Source organism: Pelodiscus sinensis, chromosome 16 (genome assembly GCF_049634645.1).
Source record: "Pelodiscus sinensis isolate JC-2024 chromosome 16, ASM4963464v1, whole genome shotgun sequence".
Taxonomy (NCBI): domain Eukaryota; kingdom Metazoa; phylum Chordata; order Testudines; family Trionychidae; genus Pelodiscus; species Pelodiscus sinensis.
The window spans coordinates 36,719,366-36,738,678 of record NC_134726.1 but is presented as its reverse complement, the minus strand read 5'-3'; the positions used below and the strand labels follow the sequence as shown (position 1 = coordinate 36,738,678).

At 50.3% G+C, this 19,313-nt stretch overlaps 1 long non-coding RNA gene across 2 annotated transcripts in view; it reads right to left on the bottom strand.

Annotated features, from left to right (window-relative positions):
• Positions 1-8,381: 8,381 nt before the first annotated feature.
• The window catches only part of LOC106731467 (uncharacterized), a 58,555-nt gene continuing 47,623 nt past the window's right edge, over positions 8,382-19,313 (bottom strand). For both annotated transcript variants that reach the window (XR_012896205.1, XR_012896206.1), the window contains 4 exons: positions 14,890-15,118; positions 11,933-12,008; positions 10,889-11,027; positions 8,382-8,502 (listed from right to left, as the gene is read on the bottom strand). This is a non-coding gene — a long non-coding RNA (uncharacterized LOC106731467). The remainder of the gene's footprint in view (positions 8,503-10,888; positions 11,028-11,932; positions 12,009-14,889; positions 15,119-19,313) is intronic.

The window sequence follows — 19,313 nt, the reverse complement described above, 5'->3', positions numbered from 1 at the left end:
GAGCTGTAGATCTTTCCTGGAACACAGACTCGCTGACGCAGAACTCGACTGCTTGTTTGGCCCAGCCTCGGACATTCAGGGCCGCTGACTAGGTTTTATTGCCTTTCAGTTTGCAGAGAGTTTCTCCTGATGGAGCTCGGGGAATAAAGGGTAGCCCTGTTTTGCATCCATCTCCAGCGTCTCTGTACAGTTGATTGCATCTGTCAAAGGCGAACTTTCCCCGGTAATGCAGCTGAGATTTTCCCTCTTTTTAACCCTTTAAAGTCCCTTTGCATGTATTATAATGCCCTGACCATGTGGATGGAATCAGAATCTAGTGAATAGAATCAGAATTGCGCATTTGTGTGTCATCGCACCCATAGTGCTGACCGGTAATGCAGAAGTGACAAGAGGTCATGCCCCTGGAGCAGGAGCCTCTGTGGCCACATGGTGAAAAGTAGCCACGAAGGCCCTAAGTGGCCACATATTTGTTACAACGTGATTGTATTGGTCAAGTAAGGCCACGTCTACACGATGCTGGAAGATGGAGGCTGCCGCGGACGATCTTCCGGGGTTTGATTTAGTGGGTCTAGTGCAGACCCACTAAATCAAACTCAGAGGCTGCCCCCATCAGCGCTGGTTCTTCTGCTTCTCACGAGGAGTAAGGGAAGCTGACGGGAGTGTTTACTCCCATTGAACTCCCGCTGTATGGCCAGTGATTAAGATACGTCTACTCTGGGTACGTAATTAACGTAGCTGGAGTTGTGTATCTTAAGTCGACCTTCCCTAAGACCAGGCCTAAGAGTTTACAGCTTGGGCTCTAGAGAAGTAGCCTGTTCTAGAGATGGTAGATAAAAGAACTGACTTAGCCTCTTGTTCGTATTTATTATTGTTTGGAATTTATATTACTGTACTATGCAGGGCATCTAGGCCTTACTGTGCTGGGAGTTATACAGCTACAAGACAATTCCTGTCCCACAGAGCTTATGATTCAATAGGGGCCAGGCATGAGGGAAGAGTGTAGAACACAGGAGATGGGGTTTTGAGGGACACCATAGTGACAGTGCACTAAGAGTGCATGAGTAGCTCCGTGTACTAGCTGGTGGCTTCCCACTTCATCTGGAACCCAAACAAACCTTTGTTTTTATGCTTGAAAGAATATCATAGACTCCTAGGGCAGGAAGGGACCTCAGGAGTCATCGAGTCCAGCCCCCTGCCCAAAGCAGGGCCAATCCCAACTCAATCAACCCAGCCAGGGCTTTGTCAAGCCAGGACTTAAAAACCTCTAGGGATGGAGGTTCCACCACCTCCCTAGGGAACCCATCCCAGCGCTTCCCCACCCGCCCAGGGGAAGAGTTTTTCCTACTATCCAACCTAGACCTCCCCCCACTGCAACTTGAGACCATTGCTCCTTGTTCTGCCTTCTGCCATCACTGAGAACAGCCTCTCTACATCCTCTTTGGAACCCCCCTTCAGGAAGTTGTAGGTTGCTCTCAAATCCCCCCTCACTCTTCTCTGCTGCAGACTAAATAAGTCCAAATCCCTCAGCCGCTCCTCGTAGGTCATGTCCTCCAGGACCCTAATCATTTTGATCGCCCTCTCTTGACTCTCTCCAATGTATCCACATCCTTTCTGTCGTGGGGGGCACAGAATTGGGCGCAATACTCCAGATTGGCGTCCCTGGGTGGGCCAGGGTATATGGGCAAGTTCTCTCCTTCCTCTCCGATCCAATAAACCAGAAATGAGACACCAGGAGGAAGACGCTTGCCAGGGTATTTCAGGCCCCATGCGAATGATTCCGTTCAACGTGGGGCTTTTCAGGGGACAGAGGGGGGCGGGGATTGCAGGGGAGCCCTTTGAACTAATTCCCTCCCTCCCCAGTTTGGCTGTAAGCCAGCTGGTATCCAGTCCAGGCGCTGGAGGAGGCGGAAGATGCTCCCCAGCTCAGCCACGAGGCAGCCCAGAGCTCTTGATTCAAGGACCAGGTGACTCCGAGCTGTGGCGAGTGCGTTGAAGGCCTGCCCGCATGCTCCTTTCCACCAAAACAGGGACAACGCCGCTGGACGTGTCACGTTGCTCTCAAGCCCCTGCACTATCGCCCCTGCTCTTTACTGCTCTCTGCCCCGTGTAGCTCCTGGTTCTCCACACAACTCATTCCCTCCGCTTTCCAGAGCCAGAAGCATTTGGTTCATTCAAGCCCTGACGCTTTTATACCCGTCGAGGCTTCTATATTTTACGTTTGGTATTTCCATAGGTTTTCTTGTAGACTTATAAGGAGTTCTGTGTATCAGACGCTTCAGGCTTCCCGACAATTTTATTGACCCCACGTGGAGTAATATGAATGGTCAGGACAACCTTTGTTTTCCCTGCAGCACAGTTCTCTCTGCCAACACTTCCTGTTGCCTTCCGCCACGCCGATGTGTTTTGACCACGCTCCTCGCCAACATCTCCCCGCCCTAGCCCTCGATCACTGGTAATTCCTCCCCCGCAAAAGCAAGAACAAAACCAGCCTTACTCTCCAGCATTCCCCACTTTGTTTTCTTTCCAGACCAGGAACCACAAAACGTGGAGTTCAGCGCCTCTGGCTCGTGTCGGTGGCTTTCGCCTTCTTAGTTGGAGCCACGTCAGTGAGAGTTCGGGGGTTTTTTTTTGCTTCTCACCTGTATGCGCCCCCCCCCCTCAGCAGATTGTTCTGTGGGTCTGTGGCCCCCGACCCAAAAAGGCTCCCCACCCCCGAAGTAGACCTTTGGCAAAGGAATGTCAGATATTTTGAAAATAAAAAGCAGAGGGGCTGAGGCAGTAGGTTCTATCTTCTGGCTAGTGCAAATCTGTGAAGACTGAAGCCTTTTCAATACTTCTCATGCTTCATTATCTGGGTTCTGTGAAGTTATCTAATTTTGAAAACACAAGTCATTAAAATGTGACCTATTGCCAGCAGCCTTATTTTTTGACGGTGCAGAATGCTTACGCTCATCTGTCGCGAATTCTGAGGTTATCATTCTTGCGGCCGCTAATCCAAATTGCCTATGATCCATAGGCAGAAACTTAAAGGAATCCTTAAGCCCATTCCCTGGATGACAGACTTGGTGGCATGACTTTGAATCCAGCAGTATTAGCATTTTGCATTTGATAGCTGCCAATACTATGAGCCGAATATTTTACATCTGGCATTACTACATATTGCCTGGTTTAAGCAATCACTTTTTCTCCTCTTTTGTGCTGGGAGAACTTTGATTACCAAAGCCCTTCCTAGGACAGATTTAGTTGGTGCTTTGACATTTGTGATGGGGTTGCATTTCGATTCAGTTGAATAACTGGCAGTGATTTTAGTATTAAATTGATTCATGATGTTGAGCCAGGCCCTTACATAATTTAACATCATTGTATTGAATAATTATGGCTTATTTTGTCCCATTAGAAAATATTGTAAACAGACTAGTGATCTGCTTTGGTCCGGGTGCCGACAGCCTCCACGAGCCCATAGACAGGGTGGGGAGGGCCTGTCTCCATGTTCCCAAAAGAGGCGGGACCTTGAGCGGAAGGGGCAGAGCTGGGGGCAGCCAGCATTCTGTGCCACCCAGAGCGCACCTCCCCCAGCCTTCTCCAGCCCTTAGAGCTTCCCGGAGTGAAGGTGTGATACCCTGGTGGTAATTTAAAGGGTCTGGGGGTAGCAGAAACAGTAGCAGTGGCTGGAGGCCCCGGTCTCCTCTGAATAGCAGTCAGCAGCCCTGTCTTTGGTTAAGGAATACATTGTTGGGGATGGATGGCTCTAGGGTAGTGTTTCTTAAACTTTTTAAGACCGAGGAACACCAAGCAATACTTTTTTTTTTTATGAGAAACACCAAGGATCTTTTTTGTTGAGGTTGGGGGGCGGGGGAAGCTATTGAACACACACAAAAAAAGTCACCTGCCCCTTTAAAAGTGGCCATTTTGAACTCTGTTGTTCTCTGTGACACACCTCCAATAGCCTGCAGCAGCTGGCTCCCCAGGCAGAAGGCACGATTGGCGCCCCCACCTGCATGGCCGTCTATGGCTGTGACATAATCACAGGGTGCCCCGGCTCCCCGTGACATCATCATCGGGCGCCTGGGCCGGCGGCGCCCTAAACTGCCTAATTTGCCTCGCCTCACAGGCCGCCCCTGCTCGTGGCACACTGGTGTGCCACAGAACACAGGTTAAGAAACACTGCTCAAGGGGTTAGTCGTGAGAGGCTGTCAGTCTCTCATTTCTGACACATTTCAGCTCCAGGCTGGAGTCCCCTGGGAGGTTCAAACACAGCAAGTCAGCACTGGTGGATTAACCCAATTGGGGAGCATGTATCTGAACTTAACTGAACCTTGCAAATCTTTGCACCTATTCCCAGCCATTGGTTTAGTCCAGGTTACTTGACCAGTATAAGTGAAAGGAAATGACTGGGGCTGTCAATTGATGTGTGTTAACGCCTGCGATTAATACAGGGCAGGATTAATGCATTAATCGCAGGTGTTACTGCTGCCCCACCCCTTTGAAATGCTGTTCCAGCATCTCAAAGGGGCAGCGCATTAGGAGCCAGGAATAAGGTGGAGTGCCCAGCTGATCCTGGGTTCCGCCTTGCACTGCCCCTTTGAAGTGCCACCACGGTGTTTCTAAGGGGCAGCACTGCACAGAGCCAGGGTCAGCTGGGGACTCCAGCTGATCCCGAGCTCCACCTTGCACTGCCCCTTTGAAGTGCCACCACGGTGTTTCTAAGGGGCAGCACTGCACAGAGCCAGGGTCAGCTGGGGACTCCAGCTGACCCTGGGCTCCCGCAGTGCTGCCTTGGAAATGCTGCCGCAGCATTTCAAAAGGGCAGCGCATGCGATTAATCGCGATTAATTTTTTAATTGCTTGACAGCCCTAGGAATGACCAACCGGCCAACGTGGTTCAGAGGAAGTGTAAACATGGTGGGAGAAATCCTGACAGCTGTGAAGTCAACCACAACACTCTCATTGACGTTAATGGAGCCAGAATTTCACCCAATGAGAAAAATCGTGGCTGGTGGAACTCCATTGGATGGGTTTGACTCGGAGCAGTGAAGTCCATTAGAGCACTGGGTCCCTCTGTGATTCAGGGAGTCCGGGTGCGAAATTAAAATCTGTCCGTTTCACACTCAACCTTTTTTCCCTCCTCGGCGGGGCCATGACATAACAGGTTTTGTGTAGCTGCTAGACATCTTCCTAATAGTATCCCCTGTGAATTCTAAATTTCAGTCACAGCCTCTAAATTTTCATTAAGAGCAGTCACCCAGAGAGAATGATGGATTAGATTTTATTGTTGGAAAATCTCCAGATAAAATTAAAGTGCTTCTTTCTTTTTTAAAACTTTTACCTTTCCCCCGTGGTGCTCTATAAATAAGGTATCAAATAATGTTTATCCTTTTGAATTCTACAATCTTCCGTGTTCCATGCTTCCTTCTGACCACTTTTCTGCCTCTTCAAAGATTCTTCTATTAAAGCCAATGACCAGTCTAGACACAGCCACTCTGGGGCGGTGTCTAGACTACAAAGTTCTATCGGACAATGAGACGCAAATCGCGGTTTACAGTTTGCGTCTTTTTTCTGCTTTTCTTCCACTTGGTCAATTTCCTTCCCAACATCCCTTCTTCCTCGTAGAACAAGGTTTACAGGGATGCCGAAAAAGTGCGTCTGCTTTTCCTAATTTTTTTTCGGAAAAGCAGACGCTTTCCTTGGACACGACAGAGCTTTTCCGGGGTACTGCCGGTATCCCAGAAAATCTCTGCAGTCTAGACATACCCTGGGTAATATGCTTAGAGTTGGAGATATTATAAAATCTGGTTGTTTTATTTCTGTACAATTTAGGAGATTTTACATAAACGCAGGTAAATCTTTTAATATAGTGTTGTCTTCACCATGAGAATTAAATTGTTTATCACTTTACCAGAAGGCTTTCTTTTATTTCTTCCCTCCTTTTGTTTCCCCCTTTCTCTCTTTTACCCATGCCTTGCACTCTCCTTTCTTTTTCCCTAAATACATTTAATCTGTTCGGATTGTAGACAGATGAGACCACATTCTCGTAGCGCCCACAATCACATGACCAGCAATGAGACAGTTTCTGTTTAAAACCAGCCACTGTTTCAAATTGCCAAATTTTGATAAGTTGTTATCCGCTGTTGCTGCCCCGGCCAGTAGATTTTTATAACAGATGTTATTTCGTATTACATCGAAGGAAGAAAGAAAAAAAAAAGATTACACCCTGGTTGGGGTGAGGGAAAGTCTCAAATACAGTTTGAGATGCTTTTAGCCTGTCATTTTGAATGCAGAAACAAAGAAAGATGCAAGTGTTTGGTAGGAAGCATTCAAAAGCCGGTAATGATGACATGATTCATATTGGTGTCAGCTTGTTTAAATTAAATTCCACGGGGATTTATCCTGCAAAGACTCCAAAGAAATTTCAGCACCCCCCCCATTTATAGCATCTTAAATAGATGTGGTGTGGCATGAGTGGGATTGCATCAAGACAAAGGTTCCTCGGCAGAAACTGGAATTTTCTCAGCTCCCTCTACCACGGCTGAAAGGAAAGATCTTTGCTTCTGTTTGCCTGGCTGCGTTGTGGCTGAAAGTTAACACTGGTTCTGTGCACCAAACAAGTGTCCACCAGGGAATTTCCCACCGCGGAAGAGATAGGAAAAGAGACGTCTGTGGCATTAGCCAATCTCATTATTGTTATTTCACATCACAGTAGGGCTCCCAATCAAGTTGTATAGTTACATAGGAAGATACTCCCCCTCCCTCGCCTCAAAGACATTACAATCTAAATGAGTATGGTGAAATCTGGGAGCTTGGATCAGAAGGGGAAATGTCTTTTAAAACCACGCTCGAATCTTACAGCCCCTTTGTGGAGGGGTCAAGTCACTACTCCAGGCAAAGCAGACTTCAGGGCTTATGCCTTGGGAAGTTCAAGAGGGCTACATGGGCAGGATTTACTGTGTCCGCTCAACTACCACATTGTTTCTTAAACCGTGTTCCACGGCCCACCGGTGTCCCACGAGACAGTCAAAGGTGTGCCGTGACGAACAGAATTCAAAATGGCCACCCTTAAAGGGGCAGGCAACTTTTTTTTGTTCTCAATAACTTTCCCCTGGCCCTTTTCCCCCCGACCCTCAACAAAAAATCCTTGATGTTCCCCATTAAAAAAAAAAGTATTGTTTGGTGTTCCTCGGTCTTAAAAAGTTTAAGAGACACTGGCGTAGCAAATGCTCAAGGAAGCAAATCAGGGAGCGGATTAGCCAGTGGTCTAGCAGGGCTAGAACATCGTTCCAGCACTTGCACAGAAACAATACTAGGCCCTCCGTGTGGCCGCATGGAGGTCACTGCTCTGCAGAGCAAAATGGTGGCCTCCATCCAGCATGGCCTCACACGTACAGGATCATGCCAGAGGGGTGGGGTCATACTGGTACCTCAGCAAACCAGGACGGCACCGCTGGGATTAGCCTTCTGCCCCTCACCAAAATGTCTTGGGCCAGCCCTGCCCTGGAGACTATAGAATAGTCGAGTAACCAGTAAGAATTCATGAGGTCAATCGACTATTCAATTAACCGATATTTAACATCCCAAGTCTCCACTTGCTGCAGCAGAGATTGCTCTTCTGGTGTTCGATTTAGAGGGTCTAGTTAAGACCGGCTAAATGGAATGCTGAGGGCAGCTCTGGTCAGCACTAGAACTCCTGAGAATCATGAGGAGTAAGGGAAGCTGACAGGAGCGCTGGCGGCAAGTGAAGACGTGGCCTAAGAGAAAAATCCGGTGCACACTCAGACGGAGTGAGTTAGCGCTGCTGGGATTCAAGAGCCCATGTAGCAGTACCAAGCCTTTATTTTGATAGCACGATGCCACCCGCAGATCTGCTGGCTTTCATCCCAGCTGTCTTCTCTTCTCTCTCAGGGGAAGATTTTGGAGGGCATTCTGTGAGAGAGGAACAACATGGAGCGTCTTTGTAGACCTCACAAGCCAGGATACAAATAGACTCTCAGGGCTGGGTCTTTAGCTGGTGTATACTAGAGTAGCTGCATTAAAGACAATAGATTTTTGTGAATTTACACCCCACTAAGAATTGTGCTCTCAGTTTTTACTCTGTCCTCACTCAGGCAAAATTCCCATCTATTTCAAAAGGGAGTTTGCTGGAGTAACAATCCCACCATTCAGCTCACAGAAGCCAGGGCCCATCCTGATGTCCTCCCCTCCCCCCGCCACATCATCTTTGAACCTGTTTTCCTCCTACAAAAATTCCTCAGAACTTTTTTTGCACCCATAGAAACATTACCGTTGAAATGGGAAACAAAACAAAAATAGTCTCCTTCCCTCATTGCCATGTTTTAACGTCATCCCGAAGGAAGCGACACTGTCTTGGCAGCTCCGAGTAAAGGAAAAAAAATCACAGTGCTTTCCGGCTACTTTTATGGGTTTCTCTGCCCCATATTCCAAAGGTGGCAGTGCCAAGAAAACACCACGGCTCTGTGGAGAAGAGGCCTTGGAGAGTCACAAACAAGTCTGGAAGAGAAAAAAAAAAAATGGGAATGAGAAACCTTGTAAACTTGGTACCAGCGAGGAATGAGAGCTGCCAAAGCTGACAGAAATCTGCCATGAAACAAATCACATTGCAGACTTCCCTGCACAGAAGTCACAACGCCCACAGCTGGGAGAGAGTCCAGAGTTATTTTTGGGCAAGGTTTCTGTCAGTTCCAAGCAAAGTTTCAGTCAGGAGAAAGAGCGGGGGAGCGAAACGGAGGTTTTGTTTTAACTAGAGATGTTGGAACGACATTTAAAATGATGGGTACGGTGTTGACAAGCCTACAGTAGGGAGCAGACCACCACAGACATGACCTAGTGGGGCTCTAATGTCTAAGATGCTATGAAAGGTCTCTGAGATATCTGAAAGCTTGTATCCCACACGGCAATGTTTGAGGTTGGGTTTTCAATTCCTTGTACAAAAGCGCCACTGACTTCAGTGAGAAGTGCATACTGGGGGTCCATACATGGGGGGGAGGGAGCTGCACGTGGCCTATCGGGGTTCTATGTGTGGCCTGCGAGACATTTGTTACTGTTGCCCAAATGCAGGATTGCCAGGTTACTGTAGGTTTCTGTCCATGTAATTTTTTTCCTACCAGTATGACTAAAATGACATGGGACTTACATCAAGAGCACATGATGTGAGGTGCCTGCACATAACATTGATGGTGAGCGCCATGCGCTCACGCTGCATCCAATCAACACGCTGCTACGGTTCAGTTGCCCCGCCCTCCGCTAATTCTAGGTACACAAGCACAGTGAGCAACATTGCCCCATCCCGGGAGACCATCTTGGTTACAACCATCTTGCAGTTCACTGAGGCTGTGTCGACACAGCAAAGTTATTTCGGAATAACGGCCGTTATTCTGAAATAACTATATGAGCGTCTACACGGCAATTCCATTATTTCAAAATAATTTCGAAATAATGGACGGCTTATTCAACTTCTGTACACCTCATTCTGCAAAGAATCACGCCTATTCCGAAATAGCTATTTTGAAATCAGGTGTGTGGAGACGCTCCACTGCTGCTATTTCGAAATAGCCCCTCCCCAGGCCTGTTCGGTGTTATTGCTCCTGGGGCTCCAAATCGAGATAGCACGTCTACGTTAGGGGAGCCTGCCTCGGACTCATTTTGAGGCTTCCCTGCAGTGTAGATGTGCTATTTAGAAATAAGCTATTTCGGAATAACTATTCCAGAATAGCTTATTCCGAAATAATCGTGTGGTGTAGACACAGCCTGAGATGAAGGAGGGCTACTCCTCAGGTCTAGTCAATAGCCTAGGTTGGCCATTACTGATTTTGAATGTGCGAAGCGTACAAGGCCACATCCTTTTAAAACCATACTGTCGTGGATAGGCAAAGCAAGTGGGATATGTTTAGAACAGGGGAACTGTTTTTGGATTGGGGGCCACTGACCCACAGAAAAATCAGTCGGGGGCCGCACACAAGTGAGAAGCAAAAAAACAAACCGAAAACAAGCCCTTCCTGAAGTGGCCCCCAACTAAGGAGACACACTCCCCACCTTCTTCTCACACACTGTGCTCCTGCCTCACAGTGGGGTGGGGGGTGGGGGGCTGGTGTACCAGCATGGGTCCCCAGTGCCGGGGGTGGGGGGAAGCTCTGAACCACTTTGGGGGACCAGATCCAAGCAAGCCAGGAGCCACATCCGGCCCTTGGGGCTTAAGTTCCCCATCCTTGGTTTAGAATATTCCAGAGACCGATTCCACATGACCTGGTGGAGAGACGGGGTGGAAGTGCAGGCTGATTTATGGGCCTTTACCTCCCTGCATCCTAAGCCAGCCAAGACTAACTCACACCCTCAGCCACCGGTCCCAGCCTGCAGGTAGCCCCGCCTGCTCCTTTGTCCAGCTTCCCAGGCAAAAAGGTGTCACATGATGTCACCTGGTTGCTCCTCCTACTCAGGCTCAGGTTACAAGAGAGCCAGAGCTATTATTGTGTTGGTGCTAAGATGAGGCAGTCTCCCCCTCAGTGAGAGTCACACCCAAAACTCCAGTCCCCAGCAAGGCACCGGTGCAGTGCCCAGGGAAACTGAGGCACACACACAGAGCCGCACAGGAGGTGAGAAATCACATACAACTTAAAGCAAACCGAGGGAACACAATCCCCACAGGCCCACATCGTGGTCCCCATACACAGCCCCTTATTTCATTTCTTTGCTTTTCAAACCCAGGTTCTAGCTTTTACCAACAATAACCATGTTTAGAAAAAAGCCCCCCCCCCCCGAGATCGGAATGAACTCCAAAGCGATTTCACTTTCACGCCATTTCTTTTGTCCCTCCCCTAAGCAGGGAAATCTGCAGGGTACTGCTTTCAAACGTTAATGAAGAACAGCCTCCTCTCTGTACCTCGCAGGGCCCTCTTTCCCAGTGAACATCCATAAATATTCCTTTAAAACGGTTTTGGAGACGCTCCCGGAAGGCCCTGATCATAGCCGATGTCAGGAAATGTCAGCCGTTTCTCCTCCTCAAGAAGTTGGTAGCGCGGCTGGGAAAGAACAGATGCATTAAAGGCAAGGAGATTTACAACCGCCGCCCCACGCGGGAACCATAAAACGACAATTTGTTCAATTTCAAAAGCAGACCTCTTGACCCTCCCGGGCACTTTCCCCACTGTGGATAAAGCTGGGCTTAACAAGCCCAAGATCCTTAATGATAAAATGGATACAAACGTTCATTTTTCAAACCAGGCGGTGCAGGAGAGACAGGAATGTAGGCATCCGAAAGTAAAGGAGAATCGGTGGGGGATACGCGTTAGCATCCTCTATAGATCTGTTTCCGCAGAATCTCTCCTCTTATCTGCCACAGTGGGAAAATTATTTAGCTCATAAGCTCTTTGGCGGAGGGGCTGTTTCTTCCCCATTGCTGTTAAGGCATGTAGCTGGTACCATACCAAGAATGCAGCAATAATCGCTGGTGTAATTTTAATGACTTCCCTGGAATTACTACTGGTTCGCACCATTCAGAACAAAAGGAAACACCCTGTTTCTTCAAACTGCTTTGGCAATGTCTTCACTGAGGTCTGTCCAAGTCCTTATGCAGATATAGGTTGAACCTCTCTAGGCTGGCAACATTCATGGTCCGGCATGATTTTAGTGAGCCGGATGGCCACTTATCATGGATGTGGCCAAGTTTCCCGCAGTCCCATAAAGTTTGTTTCTAGCCACCCGTGCTCCTGGAGCTCCGTGGAGCTCCGTGTTCTGGGCTGTTCTTTAGCTCTAATTTATCCCTAAATGTCTTCTAAGAGCCCAGCAAGCAGGGGAAGGGATGGTGATGCTACCAGTCAATATTGAATTTGGCAAATTCTCTGGTTTGGCACCAGGCAGGTCCGGAGGATGCCGGATTAGAAAGGTTCAACCTGTATAGAAAATATCTTTTTTTCTACGTTCTTACCAGAGCACACGCAAGATGCAGTGTCATCCTTCGATGGACATTTGCTGAAGTTCTTCATGCCAGATGGTTTCTTTCTCTAGATAACCACAAAACAGACAGGCTGTGTCTACATTGGCACCCTTTTCCGGAAAAGGGATGCTAATGAGACACTTCGGAATTGCAAATGCCCCGGGGATTTAAATTTTCCCCACGGCATTTGCATGAACATGGCTGCCGCTTTTTTCCGGCTCGGGGCTTTGCCGGAGAAAAGCGCCAGTCTAGACAGGTATCTTGCGGAAAATAAACCCTTTTCCAGAAGATCCCTTATTCCTACTTGAAATCAGGAATAAGGGATCTTCCGGAAAAGGGTTTATTTTCTGAAAGATCCCGTCTAGACTGGCGCTTTTCTCCGGCAAAGCCCCGAGCCAGAAAAAAGCGGCAGCCATGTTCATGCAAATGCCACGGGGAAAATTTAAATCCCCATGGAATTTGCAATTCCGAAGTGTCTCATTAGCATCCCTTTTCCGGAAAGGGATGCCAATGTAGACACAGCCACATTGTATTTACATTGTACATCAAGTATGGGAAGTAGCAGCACACATTTCTTCTCACTGCCCTGTCAACAGGTCTCAAGCCCAAATGGGACAGACCAATTCTTTCATAACTCTGAGAGGATGAGTTCAGAAGGTAGGAAGGACTTCAGAGTTCTTTGCTGGGGCTCTCAAGGAGGGCTCCAGACGCAAAAGGTGGATTTTATGATGTCGACACCTCCCCACTAGGAACTGGAAGGACACCCAACAACTTTTTCCACATATGCTAACACGGTTTGGCTGCTACCAACCTGGACCAAATGCGAAGAAATGACCCCGAACTAGGGAAGTGAAGGTTTAACCATTTAACTGATAAGTATCACCATAAACGAGTAATGCTAATGTCCTTGACTCCCTGATCCCAATCATACCCCAGGGTTCTGGTAGCGATCAACGACCGCCAGACCTCGAACCCCACTCCCATCCTTGGCTACCCAACCCCAATCATGCCCCCTGGGCAATAGCGGATGCCAAAGACCCCTCGACCCCAATCGCGTTCCCCCGGGCTCCAGCGGCCAACCATGCAGATCACACCCGCCTCGGCTTTGGCAGCTGAGTTTGGATGCCTGACCCCAATCCCGCCCTCTGGGCTCTGGCAGCCGACGTCGACCATCCAAGCCGACCTCCCGGGCTCTGGCGGCGCAACTTGGACAGCTGATCCTGATTGTTCCCACTCAGGTTCTGGCGGCCGCGCTTGACCAGCAGATGCCTATCAAGCCCCCGTAGGCTCTGGAGGCCGACCTTGGCTGGCCGATCCCGATTGCAAGCCCACCAGGCTCTAGCGGCAGAGCTTGAATGCCCAAGCCTGATTGTGCCAGGCCCTGGGCTCAGGCGGCTGACCTCCCCGACCCACCCTGATCAGAACCCCTGGGCTCCAGAGGCCAACCTCAGCCAGCAGATGTGGATCATGCCGCTCGGGCTTTGATGGCCTAGTGGCCTTCAGAGCCCAATCATGCCCAGCATGCTGATGTCGGCCTCTTGGGCTCCGGCGGCCACCCACTCACTTTCCCGGCTGACGAGGCCCCGCTGACCACTCCCGATCCGATCCTGGTGACTTGGGGCTCTGTGGCTGCCCTCGGCCAACCGGGCCTGTGGCTGACTGAGCCCAATCTCATCCCTTTGGGCCCAAGCAGTCACCCTCGGCCAGACGAGCCTGATCCTGTACCCCTGGGCGCCGGAGGTCTCCCTCAGTCACCTGATCCTGATGTGTCCCCCCCCCCGGGCCCACCTGATCCTGATGTGTCCCCCCCCAGGCCCACGTGGTCACCCTCACTTGCTCGAGATGACGCCTGTCCCCCCCAAGTCCCATCGACCAACCTTGGCCCCCCCAAACCCAATCCCCCCCTCCTGGTCTCCTTGGCTGCCCGACCCAGAACCCGCCCTCCCGGGCTTCTGCGGCCACTCTCAGCCATACAAGCCTGGTTCCCCCCGCTTCCCCGGAGACCCCGCTGGCCGCCTGAGCCCAATCCTGCCTGTCCCGGGCCCCGCCAGCCTCCCAAGCCAAAAACCACCCCCTGGGTTCTAGTGGCCACCCAATCTCTCTCCTGCCCCCCCAGGTTCTGCCAGCTGCCCCACCGGCCACCAGAGCCCAATCCCAGCCCCCCACACCCTGCCGGCCACCTGAGCCCAACCCCCCCCCCCCCCCCCGGCTCCACACAGCTGCCCTTGGCCACCTGATCCTGCCCCCCTCCATCTGACACCAAACCCGCTTTCCCAGGCCCCCATGGCCACTCTCCATCACCGGAGTCTGCCCCCTTGGGTCCAGGGTTCAGGCTTGGGCATCCGAGGGTGACCAGCGGCGCATAGGGAATGGGATTGGGATCGGGTGGCCAAGGGTGGCTGGTGGGGCCCAGAGGGGTGGGATCAGCAATGCAGCCAGATTTACTTCTTACACACAGCGCCGTACTTATTACACTTTCAAAGGAACTCTTTAAGCTGTCATTAGAGTTTAAGTGCTTTATAGAAACGGTCTGCTCTAAAAAAGCCACTATGAAATAGCCTTCGTTTCACTGAACCCATGTTTTACTGTCCGGGAAGAAAGAGCCTCTAGCAATTCAAAGGGCTAAAGTACTTCCCCAAACCCCCCACCTCTGATCTGTCTACTTCTGGACTCCCTGCCTCGTCCCCTTTCTGCAAATATTAGAAAGAAAAGGCTTCGAGACCAGAGATTCATGGCCTAGCCTATCACAGCGCCTCAGTTCACACTTAGAGACTAGGGGAACAGACTCAGTGTCACAAACCAGCAATAAAACATGCCCACTAGTAAATTCCACCTATTGGGAAGAGCTAAATCCCCCTTGGATTATTTAAAGCTCTGTGAGTCCTTGGAGAGAAAGGCTGCACCTTTTTATTGCTGCACTATTAATACAAAGCTGGTAAAACACTTACTGTCGCTCTGTAAATCTTCCAAACACAAGAGTCAGTTGCGCAGACATTGGGGCTGGAAGGAAACTTAGGGGCCATGAAGTTTGACTCTCATCCCCATATTCTCCTTTCCCAGTCATGGAGCAACTTCTCTAAAGCACTGACATGCTAGGATCCCAGCTTCGGCTCATCAGAGCTTCGGCATGTAATAGGCGTGGTTCTTGGAAGAGACGAGCTGTGATCGTAGGGTCATCTACAAAGACACATAGGCATAGGAAGTGATCTTCCACAAGTGTTGAAAATCTCTTTAAAGAATCCCCCTACCAATTAATCCCCTGCCGCCACAATCAACAAAGAGAAGATATCTTCTAGAGAAGGTCTCTTGTGCAGAAGGTTTCCAGAGTGCCCATGGGGCTATGTTTGAGATCTTGAAAGCTTCCTTTATGCCAATCACCTGGCCTGAAACTAAATCTGGTGCGGTGGGGGCGTGAGAATCATTTCCCCATTCTGCAAAATTTTTCTAGCTTTCAAAGAATTTTCCCAGTCCAAATTGGGATGTGACGTTAACGTTTCAAAAATTGCCCAGAAATGAAATTAAAAAAAAAATCAGGTTCAGCCAATCAAAACATTGGGGTTCAATAATCATAGTATCATAGAACACTAGAACTGGAAGAGACCTTGAGAGGTCATATCTTCAGAGATGGACCTTCCACAACCTCCCTAGGCAATTTATTCCAGTGTTTAACTCCCCTGAAAGTTAGGAAGTTTTCCCTAATGTCCAACCTTGCTTCAGTTTAAGCCCATTGTTTCTTGTCCTAGCATCAGAGGCCAAGGAGAACAATTTTTTCCCCTCCTCCTTGTGACACCCTTTTAGATACCTGAAAACTGCTCTCCTGTCCCCTCTCAGTCTTCTCCTTTCCAAACTAAACAAACCCAGTTCTTTCAGTCTTCCCTCATAACTCACGTTCTCTAGACCTTTAATCATTCTTGTTGCTCTTCTCTGGACCTTCTCCAATTTCTCCACATCTTTCTTGAAATGTGGTGCCCAGAACTGGACACAATACTGCTGGTCCCCAACTTATAAATGAGTTACGTACCAAACAGTAGGTCGTAACTCGATCTGTTCGTAAATCGGATTCCATTCACTTATGTACGGCCGTGCTGTTCGTAAGTGCAGATTTTGTTTGTAACTCAGGTTTCGGCTGTATAGGAAGCTGGTCATAAATACGAACGGTCATAAGTCAATGCGCTCGTAACTCAGGGACTGGCTGTACTCTAATGGAGGCCTAACCAGCGCAGAGTAGAGTGGAAGAATGACTTCTCCTGTCTTGCTCACAACGCTCCTGTTAATATAGCCCAGATTCATGTTTGCTTGTTTTGCAACAATATCACACTGTTGACTCATATTTAGCTTGTGGTCCACTGTGACCCCTAGATTCCAGTACTCCTTCCTAGACAATCGCTTCCCATTTCTGTGTGTGAAATGGATTGTTCCTTCCTAAATGGAGCACTTTGCATTTGTCCTTATTCAACTTCATCCTATTTACCTCAACCCATTTCTCCAGTTTGTCCAGATCATTTTGAATCATGACCTATCCTCCAAAGCCCTTGCAACCCCTCCCAGCTTGGTATCATCTCCAAACTTAATACAGGCAGTCCCCGAGTTACGTGGATCCGACTTATGTCAGATCCGCAGTTACGAACAGGGCTTTTCTCGCCCCCGAGGACACGAGCGGCGGGACGCCCAGATGCGCCGCGGTCCTGCCTCCCGCGTCCTCTGGGGCGAGAAAAGCTGCTCCGCGTCTCCCTAGTCTGCTGGGGGGGGAGCCCCCTCCAGCAGACCAGGAAGACGCGGAGCAAAGCCGCGGAGCATGCGGGCAGCAGGACAGCCCAGACGCGCCGCGGCTGTCCCGCTGCCAGCGTCCTCCGAAGCTTTGCTCCCCATCTCCCTGGTCTGCTGGGGGGAGCCCCCCCCCCAGCAGACCAGGGAGACGTGGAGCAAAGCCGCGGAGGATGCGGGCACGTCTCAGCGGTCCCACCACCCACGTCTCCCTGGTCTGCTGGGGGGTGCAGCTAGTACGCCCACCCCCAGCAGACCAGGCTTTTCTCGCCGACAACGCCTGGGGTAGAGCAGCTGGGGCGCTGCCGGGTTGGTCCCGCAACGCCGCTCCTCGGCGCTACTGGACCAACCCGGCAGCACCCCAGCTGCTCTGCCCCAGGCGTCCCCAAGTCAGCTGCTGCTGAAACTAACCAGCGGCTGACTACAGGAAGCCCGAGGCAGATTTGCTCTGCCCCAGGCTTCCTAGAATCAGCCGCTGATCAGTTTCAGCAGCGGCTGACTTGGGGACACCTGGGGTAGAGCAGCTGGGGTGCTGCCAGGTTAGTCCCCGCAGCGCTGAGGTGCGGTGCTGCGCTGCGGGGACCTACCCGGCAGCGCCCCAGCTGCTCTGTCCCAGGCGTCCAAATTCAGCCACTGTTGAAACTGATCAGCGGCTGATTCCAGGAAACCCAGGGCAGAGCATCTCTGCCTCGGGCTTCCTGTAGTCAGCCGCTGGTCAGTTTCAGCAGCAGCTGAATCTGGACGCCAGTTCCGACTTACATACAAATTCAACTTAAGAACAAACCTAAAGTCCCTATCTTGTACGTAACCTGGGGACTGCCTGTAAACACATTCTCTATGCCAATATCTGAATCATTGATGAAGATATTGAACAGAACCGGTCCCAAAACAGACCCCCTGCTAAACCCCACTAGTTATACCCTTTCCAGCAGGATTGTGAACCATTAATAACTACTCTCTGAGTACAGTTATCCAGCCAGTTATGCACCCACCTTATAGTAGCCCCATCTAAGTTGTATTTGTCTAGTTTGATAAGAACATCATGTGAGACCGTAACAAAGGCTTTACCAAAGTCTAGGTATACCACATCCACTGCTTCTCCCTTATCCACAAGACTCGCTCTCCTATCGAAGAAAGCTATCAGATTGGTTTGACGTGATTTGATCTTTACAAATCCATGCCATTACCTATCACCTCATTATCTTCCCGCTGTTTGCAGATGAATTCCTTAATTCCTTGCTCCATTATCTTTCCTGGCACAGAAGTTAAACTGACTGGTCTGTAGTTTCCTAAGTTGTTCTTATTTCCCTTTTTATCTGAAATCGATTGTTTCCATGTTGACTTTTTAAAACCTGCACAGGTTGGCCCTCCCTGGTCGGCATCCTCAGGAACTGAGCAGTCCGGAACCAGGGAGTTTGCTGGAACAGGGGAGGTCTATGCTTTCCTGTTGGCTGCCCCCCTCCTGGGCTCCCATGGCTGGAGCTCCCACCCTGCTGCAGCTCGTGGGTGCCAGAGGTCCCCAGGTTCTAGACAGGACCTCCTGGCGGCTGCTGGCCCTGCTGCCGCTGGGGTTCCCCAGGTTTCTGGGACCACCCAGCCACCATCAGCCCTGCTCAGAAGAAGATAGCCCCCACCCCACTGGAGATTCCCAGGGATCCCCCCGGCTGCCCGACCCTGCTGCTGCTGGGGGTTCTCTGGCCAGGGATGCCTAGACACGCCTGCCCTGACGCTACCGGGGATTCCCCGGGTTCTCCGACTAGGCCCCCCCGATCACCTGATCCCATTGATGCTGGGAGTTGCCTGGCCCAGACAGCACCAGGGAGTTCCTGAGTGTTCCCTGGCCTGGAGCCACCTGGCCGCTGCCTTGCCTCGTTGTTGCTGGGAGTTCCACAGCTGGGCCAGGGTTTCTCATTTGTTGCCTGATCCCACTGATGTTGGGGCTTCCTCAGCTGGTCCGGGGCTCCCCAGACACCACCTCGCACTAGCTACTGTGGGCCCAGCCAGAACTCCCCAGCCCTGCCTTCTCCAGTTGGCTCCCACTCCGGCCTCCAGGGCGCTCTGGTCCAGCATCGTCCACGGCCCTACCGGACCACCGATATTGTTGGAGCAGCGTCCCCAAGTTGGGAGGTTCCACCTGTTTAAAATCCTAAACGAAAGGTCGTTTTAAAACCAAACCCGTTTTGTTGTGAAAAAAGTTGAAATGGGAACTTTTATCAGTTGCTAAAACCTTGTCGTCTCCGGCAACTTTTTGAAAAGAGACCTGTGTCGAAATGGACACGTTCCCACCAAAATGTTTCTGTTTCGATGGATCAGCATGTGCCAATGGAAACACTTCAGGTGAATAGCTCCTACCCTGTGCTGCATGGCAGTCCACGGTGGAGGTGTGGAATGGCAGAAGTTGCTGGAACAGGCGCTGTGAAGAACGCTATGGTCCGCCTGCAGGTTGGGAGCTGAATTGCACCACCCTGAATCCCCCCACTTAGTTCCTCACACAAAACGTAATTACTTGTGGCTTGTGTGACGTAGGGTGAGTTTGAACCTTATTACTTTATTGATCAGTGGCCATTGCAACACTGTCTTCCAAGAGCCCGCCTCCTGTCTCTGCTCT